At 43.0% G+C, this 16,574-nt stretch overlaps 1 protein-coding gene across 1 annotated transcript in view; it reads left to right on the top strand.

Moving 5' to 3' along the window:
- The first annotated feature begins 9,793 nt into the window (after positions 1-9,793).
- Positions 9,794-16,574, top strand: part of LOC122564681 (uncharacterized) — a 41,458-nt gene continuing 34,677 nt past the window's right edge. The window contains exons 1-2 of the mRNA XM_087998604.1: positions 9,794-9,852; positions 10,432-10,527. The gene's annotated coding sequence lies outside the window, so the exon portion shown is untranslated. The remainder of the gene's footprint in view (positions 9,853-10,431; positions 10,528-16,574) is intronic.

The raw sequence follows: 16,574 nt of genomic DNA, 5'->3' as shown, positions 1-16,574 counted from the left end.
AAAGTTGGTGAATCTATCACGGTTGCAGGCAATGTGTTCCACACCTCTGCCACTCTCCGAGTAAAAAAACTACCTCTGATATTTGTCCTATCACCCCTCACTTTAATGCTATGTTCCCTTGTGCTAACCATCACCATCTGAGGAAAAAGGCTTTCACTATCTATCCTACCTTAACCCTCTGATTATCTTTTATGTCTCAATTAAGTCAGCTCTCAACCTTCTACTTTCAAATGAAAACAGTCTCAAGTCTCTCAGCCTTCCCTCCATACCAGACAACATCCCTAGTAAATCTCCTCTGAACTCTTTCCAAAGCTTCCACATCCTTCCTATAATGCAGTGACCAGAACTGTAAGCAATACTCCAAGCGCGGCCATACCAGAGTTATGTAAAGCTGCAGCATGGCTCAGAAACTCAATCCCTCTATCAAAAAAAGCTAACATATTTTATGCCTTCTTAACAACCCTATCAACCTGGATGGCAACTTTTAGGGATCTGTTCATTGACGCTGAGATCTCTCTGCTCATCTACACTACTAAGAATCTTACCATTAGTCCACTACTCTTTATTCCTGTTACTCCTTCCAAAGTGAATCACCTCATATTTTTCCACATTAAACTCCATTTGTCACCTCTCAGCCCAGCTCTGCAGATTCCCTTTTAACTTGCAATATCCTTATTCCTATCGAGATGATTATAAATCCTATCTCTTACCAACACTTTACCCACAACTGAACTAAGTCTCACTGGTCCATAATTACCAGGGTTGTCTATACTCCCCTTCTTGAACAAGGGGACAACATTTGCTATCCTCCAGTCTTCAGGCACATTCCTGTATACAATAATAACATAAAGATCAAAGCCAAAGGCTCTGCAATTTCTCCCCTGGCTTCCCAGAGAATCCTAGGATATAGCCCACCCTGCCCAGGGGACTTATCTATTTTCACACTCTCCCAAATTGCTACACAATTTGACATCCTCCTTGTGAATGTCAATCTTGTCTTGTCTAGTAGCCTGTATCTCAGTATTCTCCTCAACAGTGTCTTTTTCCAGTGTGAATACTGACAAAAAATGTTCATTTAGTGCTTCTCCTATCTCCTCGGCCTCCACACACAACTTCCCACTTCTATACTTGATTGGCCCTAATCATTTTCTAGTCATTCTTTTATTGCTGATATACCTATAGAAAGCTTCAGGTTTTCATTGATCTTATCTGCCACTGACTTCTCATGTCCCCTCCTGGCTCTTCTTTGTGCTCTCTTTAGAGCTTTCCTGGCTAACTTGGAACTCTCAAGCACCCTAACTGAGCCTCATGTCTCATCCTAATGTGAGCCTTCTTCCTCATGACAAGAGATTCAACTTCATTAGTAAACCATGGCTACCTATTTAAAACAGACCTATTAGGAACAGAGAGGTAAAGTGTTGAACAGCTGCAAATGTCAATGCTGTATGAAGGACAGTGGGACCAGTTCTCAAGTCATGTTCCTGGATTGTAGTGATTATGACATTCTAGGGCTGTTTTCCCTGGAGCGTCAGAGGCTGAGGGGTGACTTTATAGAGGTTTACAAAATTATGAGGGGAATGGATAGGATAAATAGACAAAGTCTTCTCCCTGGGGTGAGGGAGTCCAGAACAAGAGGGCATAGGTTTAGGGTGAGAGGGGAAAGATATAAAAGAGACCTGAGAGGCAATTTTTTCACGCAGAGGGTGGTACGTGTATGGAATGAGCTGCCAGAGGAAGTGGTGGAGGCTGGTACAATTGCAAAATTTAAAAGGCGGTATATGAATAGGAAGGGTTTGAAGGGATATGGGCTAGGTGCTGGCAGGTGGGACTAGATTGGGTTGGGATATCTGGTCAGCATGGACGGATTGGACTGAAGGGTCTGTTTCCATGCTGTACATCTCTATGACTCTAATTCCAATTCATTCAACTGTGAAACTTTGTTAAATTTCCCCTTGCAAATGCACCGATATGTACAGAACCAATGGTCATCTGCTTTAATAGGGAAGGTGGCATACCCTGATCCTTTCTGTAGAGTAGTAGTATTGCATTTGCTTTGTGTGCAAAGGTGGCCCGGCACGAAGTCTGAGTTACCAGTGTCACAGTGCAGCACAGATTCCTGACTGACCCTCTTTGTCAAAGGCCTCTTTTGGATGCTGTCTGCCGTTTCTCAACATGCAGGAATCAAAACTAAAAATTCTCCATCATATTTTGGAGTAGAGAAGCACAGTTGCATTTCCAAGTGCTGGACATGTTCGCGGCTCATTCAGTCAACAACAGGAACAAATGGATTTTCAGACTCAGATGAACCTCTTGACTCATGCTCTCATACAGTCACTAATATTAACGTGTGCTCTGAAATCTAAGCCATGTTGGAACTGAAACTGAAGAAATGACAGACAGGGTACTGAAGGACATTGTATCCATTGTTTTTTCTTTTTATCATGGAGGAGCAGGAAAATCTCTGACCTTCCATCAGGAAACTCTGCTCCTCATGTTCTTCTCGTATGGAAAGGGTGAAAATAACTTCATTTTTAAAACTTTGACATTGGCCTCAGGAGGTTCATCCTGTCCTTAGAATCTTTTAAATCAAATTCCTGTCCCCAAAATGAGAAGTGGCAAAAGTTGTTGACACGCTGAACAAACAAAGCACTGATCGGCAAAACACTGCAGAATGCTGAAAGGGGTGGGAAAGAAATATATCTCTGACTGTAGGTGGCGGAAAAGGCAGAGGATGATGTGTTGTATCTGGGGTTTGGTGGGGTGGAAGGTCAGAACCTTGGGGGTTCTGTCCTTGTTGCAGTTGGAGGGGTGGGACTCAAGGGCGGAGGTAAGGGAAGTGGAGATATGCACTGAAGGGTATTGCTGACCATATGGGAGGGGATATTGTAGTCCTTGAAGGAGAAGCCCATCTGGGACGTTCTGGAGTGGAATTGATCAACCTGGGAGCAGATACAGTGGAGGCAGAGGAATTGGGAGTAAGGGATAGCATTTTTACAGGCGGGCTGGTAGAAGGAGGTGTAGTCAAGGTAGCTGTGGGAGTCAGTGAGTTTGAAGTGGATGCCCACGTTGACTCAGTCACTGGAACTGAAGATGGAGAGGTCCAGGAAGGGGAGGGAGGTGTCCAAGATGGTCCAGATGAAGTTGAGGTCAGGGTGAAAGGCATTTGTGAAGTTGGTGGACTGTTCAACCTCCTTGTGGGAGCACGAGGTGGTGCTGATACAGTCAACAATGCAGTGCAGGAAAAGGTGGGGAATGATGCCGGTGTAACTGTAAAAGATGGACTGTTCCACATACCCGATGAAGAGACAGGCTACCCCTTTGGTCTGAAGGAAGTGGGAGGATTCAAAGGAGAATTGTTGGGAGTGAGGACCAGTTCAGCCGGTCGAATGAATGTGTCGGTGGAAGGGTACTCATTGGGTCAGCGTGAGAGGAAGAAACGGAGGGCTTGGATGCCTTCGTCATGGCAGATGGGCATGTACAGGGCATCATAGCGGATAGATGTGTACAGGGTTAGTGTTGTCTGTGATTTGGCAGACAGATGAACAATATCTTTTACAGTCAGCAACAGAAATGAATGGCTTTATTGAAGCAAATTCCCAGATTTATTCCCTGTCTCACAGTGACTGGGACTGAATTGGCTGCTTAAAATGTGAGCAAAAACCTGAAAATTCTAATTGAAGCTTGAGTTTCAAACAAGTGCCGAAAATGGTAATTAATGTTCTGAAGGATTAACAGCGAGAGACAAGTCTGTGGGTGCAGCCGAAAGTACAATGAATTATGTCACATTCAAAGGGGCAGGTTCCACTCCAACCCTGCAGCAACCAAACTGTTCAGAGTCACAGAATGATAATGGCCACTTCCTAGGGGGGCTGACAGTGGTGGCTCCACGTCACATGGAGCTGAACCAGAATTAACTGATTCAGAAGTTTCCGGTGGAAACTTCAGGGAACTCTCCCTGAATGTCATCCAGTTAACAAAGAAAATGATTTTCTTGTGTGAATGTGTGGATTTACTCAATGTGTGGGTTTATTCTCAGTAATGGAGGGGCAGGATTGAGAAGTTACAGTGTGGGACAGCCAGGTGATCTGGCTGAACGGGGAGAGAGCTGATTGATCCAGGAACTTTCTCCGATCTTCTGTTTCTTTAACAAAACCAGAACCTGTTGGAAAAAACTCAGCAGGTCTGGCAGCATCTATGAAAGGAAAGCAGAGTTAGCATTTCAGGGCCAATGATGCTTTATTGAACATCTGCTTCTTTTTCCATTTCCATCTCCCTCTATCTTTCAGCACCTCCACTTTTTACTTAATCTCTCCTGTACTCCTCCTTCATACTGAACTCCTCTTTTATTATTTCCTCTGCTGCCCTTTTCCAGTCTCAAGATTTGTTTCAAACCTGTCCCATCTCTCACTTTGCCCAGTTCTAGCAGACAGTTATTGAACTGAACAATTAACTCTGTTTCTATCTCCTTAGATACCAGATGATCAAACCCCTGTGCCCAACATTAGAAGCAGCAAGATTTTGTGACAAGAACAGCAATATAAAAACCAGAATACCTAGGAGTACGATTAGGCTTTTCAGCCCATCTAGTCTGCTCCACCATTCTATGATGTGGTTACCAACCCTATTCTCCAGTCTTCTCCCCACAATACTTGATCCTCCTGGACTTAGGATCCAGTCTCTTTTACAGTGTGGGTCCAAATCTGGCCCCCTCCACATGTGCTGGCAGCTTGTGGCACCATCTCTATGTATGACTGAGGTTGATTTCAGTCACGCACAACAAACTTGATCTGTCCTGAGCAGAGCAATCCCCGTTGGGTGGCAGCTTGATTGGGTCAGTAGCCCCGCTGCTTTTCTGTGGGGTAGTGGTTATCATGTTCAAGTCACACGCAACAAGTCCCCGCTGTGATACCGGGCAGAAACAGCACTACTACTTCATTATCTGAACAAGATGTGTTGTTCCACTTTTTGATAAACGTGAACACAATTCATTTTTATATTGCTGTTCTCATCACAAAATTGTGCTGCTTCTAATGTTGGGCATAGGGGTTTGGTTAGAGAGGTTCTAAGGACAGTGAGAATCCACAGCAGCTGTTGCCAAATCAAAGAACAAGGATTTTTGCCCCCTTCACATGGGGCCATTCATAAGGAAGGAGTTTCTTTCAACTGTGTTCCAAGGCTGGGCAGGATGCCAGTTTCTGCTGGCAGTGGGCTTAAATTCTGCTGCATGTCCTTGTTTCACTCCGTGCGGAGCCATGGAACAGACAATCATTGATGGGTGTGTTTTGAATCCCATTAAATGTAGGTATGTGGTCACTCTAATTGTTTGATCTGAAGTAATGAAGTCTTGTGCTTGGATGGTCTGGAACCACTAACCTTTTAGTTATGCTACAGAAACTGGTGCCAACCAGCAATGCAAAAATCCCCCAAAGCAGGGCATTAGCAGAGTTCTAAAGCTGAAGCTCTCACTGTTTTAGAATCTGTCACCAATTTTACCTCTTTCATCACCAAGCATATCAGAGACCTGAGGAGCTGCAAACACCCAGAAGAAATGTAAACATCACAAACTTGAAGTTGCCCAGTTCCTTCAATGTGACTTCCCAAGGTACATCACTTATGATTCTGGTATTGGGAGGATTCAAACCCACAACTTGATAGAGACTGGAGTTTAAATGCAACAGTTTGACTGAGCAGTCGAAAGTATCTATAATTACTATATACCAGGTATAGAATCCTTTGCCATTGTACCAGCCTCCACCACTTCCTCTGACAGCTGATTCCATACATGCAGCACCCTCTGTGTGAAAAGGTTGCCATTTGGGTCCCTTTTAAATCTTTCCCCTCTCACCTTAAACCTACGCACTCAAGTTTTTTACTCCCCAATCTTGGGGAAAGACCTTGGCCATTCACCTTAACTATGCCTGTCATGAGTTAGCTAGTTGGCTAATTAGTTTGTTTGTTATACAGTGTAGTGCCAATACCATGAGCTCAATTCCTGCACCAGCCATGGTCACCCTTCTCAACCTCTCCCCCTGCCTGAGGTGCAGTAACTCCCAGTCCAAGTCAACACCAGTTGCGTCTCTCTCCAAATAGACAGCAGTGGTGACTTTATCCTTTTGGTTTTAACCTTTACTTGCCCCATTATTACCTCCTTTGGAACTGCACCATGAAACCTTCTGTTATCTAATCTCTTCTAAACTGCAGTTTATCAAAGACATCCAGTTTACCTTTTTCTGTCCTTTTCACCTTTCCCTCTTTTACACGCTCACACTGTGCTACATAACTAACATTACTCAGTTCTGATGAAAGGTTGCAAAAATGATGTTTATATCATAGTAGCCGTCTCATAGTAGCCGTCTGACAAACTCACTGAGCATTTGTATTTTATTTCACCATTTCTCTGGATAGGCAAGCCAGATATATGAAAGAGAAAAATAGCTTATAGTGAAAGTCTACTTCTACATTAAATGACAGTAACCCAAGGATGTCTAATTGTAAGAGAACTCTGGATGCAAAGAGGAAAAATTGAGGAAACTGGTTAGAATTACTGCAAATAAAATGCTGCACAAACTCAGTACAATCACAGCAAAATATATTATGGCTATCCATTTAACACAAAGTGGAAGTAAGTTTGTAAGTAGAAGTATTCAAGAGGGAGAGTGAATACAGGAATAAGGCAAAGCTGCCATTGTCCCAGAGGACTGTTCTCTCATTTGAGAGAGACATCTGGTGATGGTGACTACAGTACACCCCAGGCAAAGGGCGAGATCAAGAAAGTAGGACCCTCATGGTGATCCCAGTAGGCACTAGAACTGAACCCATGTCGATCACCTCAATCCACTTTATAGCCCACAAGTCCAGCCAACTGATCCCCAAATATAGGAACATAGGTAATTGAAATTAAGAACAGGAGTATACCATCCAGCCTTTCAAGGTTGAGGGAGTGTGTTTTTGGAAAAGCACAGGTCAGGCAGCATCCGAGGAGCAGGAAAATCGACTTCCGAGCTGGAGCCCTTCACCAGCCTTTCAAGCCTGTTCTGCCATTGAATAAAACCATGACTGATGTGGTTATGGGATCAACTCCGATTTCCTGCTCTGCACACAGCACCACCCCACCTCCCCTCGCATCCAGCTTCAAAAATAACCCTAGACTCACAGTGTAACAAATATCCAACTTGGCCTTGAATACATTCAATGACCAAGTCTTCACTATTACCCAGGGAAACAAATTCCACAAGGTAACAAGCCCTGAGAGAAAAAAAATCTGGTTGGCACGGTAGCACAGCAGTTAGCACTGCTGCCTCACAGCGCCAGAGACCTGGGTTCAATTCCCGCCTCAGGCGACTGACTGTGTGGAGTTTGCACATTCTCCCCGTGTCTGCGTGGGTTTCCTCCGGGTGCTCTGGTTTCCTCCCACAGTCCAAAGATATGCAGGTCAGGTGAATTGGCCATGCTAAATTGCCCGTAGTGTTAGGTAAGGGGTAAATGTAGGGGTATGGGTGGGTTGCGCTTCGGCGGTGCAGGTGTGGACTTGTTGGGCCGAAGGGCCTGTTTCCACACTGTAAGTAATCTAATCTAACCTCATCATTATACTCTGTCCCCTGTGTTCCAGTCTCCCCAACAAAATGATGCACCTACCCAGTAAACATTATTAAGTCCTCTCTTTAGATCACACTTACAGATATGAGTAAATATTGCCAATCCTCACTTACCTCTAGAGAAGATTACACTTGACCTTCCTGAACTGCTGCAGTCTGTGTGATGAAGGTGTGCCTACAATGTTGTTAGGTATAGAGTGATCAAATTATCATGAAGGCCCAGTGATATCTGTCCAAATGAGCAACAATTAGTATATTTTCACATTTTTGATGCAACTTTCTGATATGTTACACAAGGTTGTCATAAAACAACATTTGACACCAGGCACATATGGACATATTAAGACAACTGACTAAAAACTGTGCCAAAGAGGTAGGTTTTAAGGACTATCCTGAACAAAGAAAGGGACGTTAGGGAGTAAATTCAAGAGCTTATGACCTTGGAAACTAAAAGCATGTATTATGACATGGCAATTAACCTTCCCGTTAATTAAACCAAACACCCAGAGAAACTCACCTTGTAATCTGTTAAAATATCAGTGACGGAGAACTCCAAAATTCTACTATTTGAAGAAAATAATATCAATATATTCTTTAACTCTAAAAGTGAACAATAAACAACAACTAATTAAAACTCTTAGCTCTCCTTTCTCTTAACTGCTTATTACCTGCCTCCAACTCTTTTACAATATACTGTTCCAATAAAATTTATTAAAATGACATCAACTTAATTTCAAAATTACAGAGTGGCTAACGTCTCTGGTGTCTTCCTTCTTCCTTGGTTCATCTTCTTTCTTTTTACTGTGAAGATGTTTTATATGAAAAGGTAGCTTCTGATAGAGTGTGTTCCAAATGGCAGTTTCTCTGTCTGACTTTCAAACTGCTTGCCTTTTCTATACCCCCAAAATCAAATAATCTTAAGGGTTTGATGTGAGCAAAACAATAAATTCAAATTTGATTGGGTTTTAGTATCCTGAGGCATAATTTAAAGTGATTGGTTAAATTCAAATTGTTGTCTAAACAGCAACCAACTCAGGTATCCATTTCACAGTCAAATGTTACATACTTTCAATTATCCAGTACACTCTGAGACTACTGTTCATATGACAGATAGCTCTCAGTTCAGAACAGCAGTACACACCATCAACTTCATAATACATGTAAAAGGTGAAAAAGGTTGGGAGAGTTGAAAATTGGAAAACTACTGGAAGTTGGAGTTCAGGGAGAGCAAATATCTTGTAATAAAAACCGAAAGAACTGCAAATGTTGGAAATCAGGAACACAAACAAGAATTGCTGGAGAGACTCAGCAGGTCTGGCAGCATTGATGCAAGGAAAACAGAATAGCAGTGGGTGCATGTAAACACAGGCAGCAAATTTTTGGATGACCTGATAATTACAGGCAGGTGGAATGTGGAAGTCCAGCCAGGACTATGTTTGGGGAGATCAGTCTAGAGGTAACAAAAGAACTGGATCAGAGAATGAGATGTTACTAAGGTTGAAATATATATTGGTTTTATGATGATGGGGGAATATGTGGTTGGAAGCTCATTTTGGGGTGAAATATTTCAATTGTGTTTTGAACAGTCTGGTTCAGACTCAGCCAGTTACCAGGGAGTGGGATGGAATCAGTGGTGAATTGATATTTAGCATTATCTGATTAAATATCTACACCCCTCTGCAGACTGAAGCAGACTTGGCATTAGAACTGATATGTGAACCAGCTATCATCTTTATTGAGACAAAGTGGAAAATTCTATCTGTTGTCAAGCAAATGACGGCGATAAACTCAGAGAGCTATTTCCAATTCAACGTGGGTTATATTGCTCATGTCAATAACTAGACAGAAGAGCAGTGAGAGGACTTCTTGTAGCTTTTGTAACCTCAGTATTCAAACTTTTTCTCGTTCTTGCGCTTTTACCTTCTGATTCTAGTTGCTTTCCAGGGCACAAACCTTTCCTAATCCTAAGAATCTCTTGTCCATGTTTTTCCTCTGATTAACCTCCCTCTATTCCCAGTCACAATTCACATGAATGCTCAACTCACTTAATTATATTCCTTATTATTCTGTTTTCCTATGACCTCGGGACTGCTATGACCTTTGTCATCAACGTTTCTCTATTCGCTGACAGAGCAGACCAGGCGGAGGCGGCTTGTCCTCCAACCAATCAGAGTGAACGCGGGGGGCGGGGCCAGTGCAACCCATGTGATCGACCCACGCGCTACGCAGTATCGTTCTGACCAAGGTTAGGGCAAAGGTACGGTTAAAAAAGGTGGAAAACTCGAGGAAATTGATCTTAATTGGGGCCGAGAGGTTTTACAAACACTTGGCGCACGTCGGAAAACACAAATTTGAAACGACCAATCCCGTATTTTCAGCAACGAGAAACGGCCTCAGGTGGCGATACACCCGAACAACTGCCACCATCTTTATTGAGGGCAATGATTCATGGGACGCATGCGCAGCTGCCAACTTTGACGGAGTGAAAACTGCTGCGAGACGCGTGCGTCACCTTCTCTGGCAAAGCGATAAGGGAGCATTTGGACAGATTAAATTCAGCCAAGAAAAATGTTTTTTTTTATCTGACTGTAAGATCATAACAGCTAACGCTGCTCTGATTCACTTCTGTGCTCCTTGATAACTTTTTAGATCTGTTTAGTATTTTACTGTTACTTTTACTAGCTTCATTCCTCCACAATACCTTTCACAGTCAAGAATTTTTTTTAGCGAGAGTCCATTTCTCTTCTATTTCTGACCATTAAATTCTGCACCATTTTCTTTCCCTTTAATTCATTTTGTGCTCTCTGAAACATCAACTGTGTTTCTCCCTTCACAGCTCCAGTGATCATTGCAAAAGACCTGGGCCTGTGGAGAAGGTGATTCTTGTACTGCAGTGGTTCGTGTGGTGATGGTGTTCCCAAAGCGTGATTAGGTAAGAAGTTACTAATCATTCTTCAGCAATAGTGAAGAGTTGATAATATATGTCCAAATCAACAACCATTTGTATTTTTATCATGTTTAGAATTTCACAAAAACATGAAGGAACTTTTGACATGAGTCTACAGATAGAGATATTAACTGAGGTGCCCAAAAAAATTGCCAAATAAGTGTGTTTTCAAGAACATCGTAAAGAAGGAAAGTGGGTTTGAGGGGTTTAGGATGGGAAATCCAAGCTGTTGTTTTCTTGGCAACTGTATAAACAGCCACAATACGTGAAGTAAAAAGTAAACAAATTGTTGGAATCTGAAGCTCAGTTGAACTCTTGAATTTTGTGTGGTGCGGGTAGATAAGATTGACCACAGCCAGGAATTAAATAACGGGTGTGAATTTAAACATGTTGCTTATAAATAGGTGCCGTTGTAGGTCAGGGAGCACAGGTGTTAAAGTACAGATTTTAGGCGGCCCAAGGAACCCCCTTGTGGACTCTACCTGTAAGCCTCTCTTGGTTCATCCCGAAGATCCCACCTCAGGCGACTGACTGTGTGGAGTTTGCACGTTCTCCCCGTGTCTGCGTGGGTTTTCTCTGGGTGCTCCGGTTTCCTCCCACAGTCCAAAAATGTGCAGGTTAGGTGAATTGGCCACGCTAAATTGCACCGTAGTGTTAGATGTAAATGTAGGGGAATGGGTATGGGTGGGTGCGCTTTGGCGGGTCGGTGTGGACTTGTTGGGCCGGAAGGCCTGTTTCCGCATTGTAAGTAATCTAATCATCGTACTCTTTGATAGTCTGGAATACAAAACCTCTTCCAGACAGTTTAATTTTAGTCATCCCCTTTATTTATCAATAGCATCACTGTTACGACATAACAGTGGTACCATAAGCTTAACTAACTCAGTTCTAATAACCCAGGAGAGTAGGATATTGCTCTTAGTTTAAGAGCCCTCGCAGGCTACTCTGTCTTACTGTTACAGCCAGGCTTCCTTTATACAAAAAGTACTGCATGTTCTTAATTAAACAGATAACAGTGAAAGACAATAATTCGTAAGGAAGAGAAGTTAATTGACAGATCTGTGTGCGCTTGACTGATCACTCCAGGCCTTGAGCTACCCATCAGGTGAGAAAAACAAATCCAGCCAAGTTAGGCATCTGCTGGTGAGAAGTTCCTATAAAGAAGTACCAGTCTAAATTAAGTGGGAGATGTCATAAGGTAACCTTGCACAGCTCGAATGTCTGATACCATTGTTTTACAAAATGGCTCCTTAGCAAGGAGGACAAGTTTTTGAGCATAAAATGGCTTCCTGTTAGATTGAAGAGATTCTGACACAATGTTAGTTTAGAATAATTTTGAGCTGAGAGAAGACTTCTGCTTTTTATCTTAAGCACTGAATCATTCTGTGCTTGAGATTGAAATGTAACTGCAATATTGTATTTAAAATGATTGATTAGTCTTGAATTAAGCATGCCTTCTTTTCAAAATAAGACATAAGATCTGACTAGTTAGAATTGACAATGGGGCAAAAAAAGTGTAAAAACAGCAAGTTAAAGCACTGTCTCTCTCGTGTCCTCTTCAACTCTCAGGTCAGGGACTTGTAACAGAAAAGGTGTTTTTCCTTCTGTGTCTGCCTAGCTTGCAAGAGGTAATAAGAATCCATTATAATTGATAGGACCTGACTATCAATTACAAGGCTTTTGATGATACCGACTTTCGTTTCAAGGTCAGAATCAAACACTCTTATTAATTTCACAAGGAAACAGTCGTGAGTGTCATCACTCTGTCCTGTTTACACATATTCACTGATTTAAGGCAAATGTTCTTAATTGTCTTAGAGCATCCTGTTATCAGTTGGTGAGAACACATGTTTTTATCTTCTGCATGCCTTGAGTGACCTGTTTTTTTTCTGAGCCTCCCTGACTGTCTATTTTCTAGTGTGCAGCAAATGTATTCTATAATTCAACATTACGTTTTAGTCTAAATGTTTAAGGACAAAGTTTCAAGGCTATAGACTTTCTCACAGGGGTGATGGGTGAACATGTTTTGGTACAAGTGAGCACATATGCAGCAATTTTAGATATTCCTGTGATTACAGGAAGGCTGAACGTGTTTGGCTGGCCAGGAGTGTGTTTAGAAAATTAGGTCCAGAGATAATGTGCTGACACTCAGTTGGGTCAGGTAATGTCCTTGAATGAATGCGGGATTGGGCTGTCACCCTCACCTAATCTCTCAAATTCAGTTAAAAATCACACAACACCAGGTCCCTCCAAATCATGTCTCAAATTGAGCTGTTTAAGTTGAGTCAAGTCTGGAACAAGGTCAGGAACTAATTGGTCCTGGCAGCACCCAAACTCAGCGCCACTGAGCGGGTGCTGCTGGATAGCAATGTTGATAACACTTTCCATCACTTTACTGGTGATAAAATGTGGCCTGATGGAGGGAAATTGGCCAAGTTGTATTTGCCTCTGTTTTTGTGCTGAACATACCTGAACGATATTGCACGTCGTCGGTAGATGCCAGTACAGCTTGGCTTGCCAAGATGCAAGTTCGAGAGCACAAGCCATCAGTATTTTTGCTGGAATGTTGGCAGGCCCCATAGCCTTTGCACTATTTGTCTGTTTTTTGATATTATTTGAAGTGAATCGAATTGGCTGAAGGGTGGTATCTGTGATAGAACATAGAGGGCAGAAAGGCCTGTGCTGTGTTGTACTGTTCTATGTTGTGCCAAATTTTTATCCTACTCTAAGATCAAACCTAACCTACATACCCTATATTTTACTATCATTCAAGAATCGCTTCAGCATCCTAATGTATTTAACTCTACTACCACTGCTGGTAGTGGGATCCATGCACCCACCACTCTGTGAAGTATCTACCCCGACATCTCCCCAAACCTTCCTCCAGTTATCTTAAAATTATGCCCCCTTGTGATAGCCACTCTACATATGCCTCTTAGCATCTTGTACACCTCTATCAAGTCACCACTCATCTTTATTCACTCCAATGAGAAATACCCTAGCTCCCGCGACCTTTCTTCATAAGACCTGTCCTCCAGTCCAGGCAGTATACTAGTAAATCTCGTCAGTACCCTCTCTAAAGCTTCCTTCTGTGACCAGAACCGAACACAATATTCCAAGTGTGGTCTAACCAGGGCTTTATAGAACTACAGCATAACCTCACAGCTCTTAAATTTAATCCCTCTGCTAATGAAAGCCAACACACCACTTGCCGCCTTAACAACCCTAATCAACTTGGATGGCAACTACGAGGGATCTATGGACATGGACCCAAAGATCCCTGTGTTTCTCCATATTGCCAAAAATCCTGCCTTTAACCCTGTAATCTGCATTCAAATTTGACCTTCCAAAATGAATGACTTCACACTTTTCTAGGTTGAATCCCATCTGCCACTTCTCAGCCTCTGCATCCTGTCAATGTCCTGTTGCAACCTACAATAGTCCTCCATATTATCCACAACTCCACCAACCTTCATGTCATTGGAAAATATAATAAGCCACCCTTCCACTTCATCATCGAAGTCATTTATAAAAATCACAGACAGCAGAGGTCCCAGAACCAATCACTTGGTCCACCACTGGTCACCAAGCTCCAGGCTGAATACTTCCCATCTACTACCACCTTCCGTCTTCTGTGGGCCAGCCAATTCTGTATCCAAAAGGTCAAATGTCCCTGTACCCATGCATCTGTACTTTCTGAATGAGCCTTCCATTGGGAACCTTGCTAAAATCCATATACAGGGCGACCCACTGTATCCGCGGTAATATTTGGTGGTTTCAGTTACCCATGCTTTACAGTGGCCCAAATGAATTATAGGGAACATTCCAGGACCAGGAGGCTGCTGGGAAGGTATGTTTCCCATTTAAATGAGTGGGCTCACACCTATCCACTATTTTGGGCTTCCACGGTTGGTCCTGGAACGTATCCTCCGCGGGTACATCTTCATCAATATACTTTGTCATGTCCTCAAAGAATTCAATAAGGTTTGTGAGGCATGACCTGCCCCTCTCAAAGTCATGCTGACTATCTGTAATCAAAGTATGCTTTTCCAAATATCATAAATCCTGTCTCTCAGAATCCTCTCCAATAATTTGCCCACCACCATCATAAGACTGATCGGTCTGTAATTCCAAGGGTTATTCCTATTCTCTCTCTTGAACAAGGGAATAACACTTGCCACCCTCCAATCATCTGGTACTACTCCAGTGGACAGTGAGAACATAAAGATCATCAAAGATCATTTGTCAAAGTTTCTTCCCTTGCTTCCTGTAGCAACCATGGATATATTTCACCTGCCCTGGGGACTTAGCTATCCTCATGTTTTTCAAAATTTCCAACACATCCTCCTCCTGAGCATCAACCTGTTTCACGCTGACCTCACAAACGACAAGGTCCCTCTCACTAATGAAAATTGAAGCAAAGTATTCATTAAAGACCTCCCCTATCTCCTCTGACTCCAGGCACAAGATCCCTCCACCATCCCTGATCGGCCCGACCCTCACTCTGGCCATCCTCTTGTTGCTCACATAAATGGGGCTTTCCTTAATCCTGTGCCAAGGCTTTTTCATGCTCCTCTTCTAGTTCTCCTAACTCCATTCTTCAATTCATTTCCGACTACCTTGTAACCATCGACAGCCCTGTTTGATACTTGTTTCCTCAACCTTAAGCAAGCTTCCTTCTTTCTCTTCACTAGATGTTCCACATTTTTTTATCCAGGGTTCCATCCCCCTACCATCCCTTCCTTACCTCAATAGGACAAACCTATCCAGTACCAGCAGCAAGTGCTCACTAAACAGCCTCCACATTTGTCATTCATTACCCTGCAAATATCTGCTCCCAACTTATGCATGAAGTCTACAGATGTGCAGATCAGGTGAATTGGCCATGCTAAATTGCCCGTAGTGTTAGGTGCATTAGTCAGAGGAAAATGGGTCTGGGTGGGTTACCCTTCAGAGGGTCGATGTGGACTCGTTGGGCCAAAGGGTCTGTTTCCACACTGTAAGGACCTCCCAACTCCTATACTCTACTTACTCACCAGTAAAGGAAAGCACACCAAATGCCTCCTTCACTATCCTATCTACCTGCGGCTACTTTCAAGGAGCTATGAACCTGCACCCTAAGGTCTCTTTGTTCAGCAACACTCCTTAGGGCCTTACCATTAAGTGTATAAGTCCTGCTTTGATTTGCTTTTCCAAAATGCAGCATCTTGCATTTATCTAAATTAAACTCCCATCTGCCACTCTTCAGCCCATTGGCCCATCTGATCAAGATCCCGTTGTACTCTGACGTAACCTTCTTTGCTGTCCACGACACTTCCAATTTTGGTGTCATCTGCAAGCTTACTAACTATACATCCTATGTTCGCATCCAAATCATTTATGTAAATGATGGACTCAGCACTGATCCATGTGGCACACCGCTGGTCACAGGCTTTGTCTGAAAACAGGCCTCCACCACTACCCTCTGTCTTCTAGCTTCGAGCCAGTTTTGTATCCAGATGGCTTGTTTTACTCAATCCATAAGATCTAACCTTGCTAACCAGTCTTCCATGAGGAACCATGTCGAATGCCTTACTGAAATCCATTGAACACGTTCACCACTGTTCCCTCATTAATTCTGTTTGTTACTTCTTCAAAAAACTCAATCAAGTTCGTGAGACGTGGTTTCCCACGCACAAAGCCATGTTAACTGTCCCTATTCGGTCCTTGCCTTTCCAAATACACGTTCATCCTGTCCCTCCGGATTCTCTCCTACAACTTGTCCACCACCAATGTCAGGCTCACCGGTCTATAGTTCCCTGGCTTTTCCTTACCACCTTTCTTAAATAGTGGCACTATGTTAGCAGCCTTCAGTCTTCAAGCACCTCCCCTGTGACTATCGATGATACAAATATCTCGGAAAGGGGCCCAGTAACCACTTCCCTGGCTTCCCCAGAGTTTGATACACTTGATCAGGTCCTGGGGATTGATCCACTTTTATCCATTTCAAGACATCCAGCACCACCACCTCTGTAATATGAACAAGATGTCGC

The sequence above is a fragment of the Chiloscyllium plagiosum genome, unplaced genomic scaffold (genome assembly GCF_037043375.1).
Source record: "Chiloscyllium plagiosum isolate Xiang-an unplaced genomic scaffold, Cpla_swu_hap1 HiC_scaffold_21, whole genome shotgun sequence".
NCBI lineage: Eukaryota > Metazoa > Chordata > Chondrichthyes > Orectolobiformes > Hemiscylliidae > Chiloscyllium > Chiloscyllium plagiosum.
Note: the sequence above shows the minus strand (reverse complement) of the source record. Positions and strands in the feature narration are given on the sequence as shown.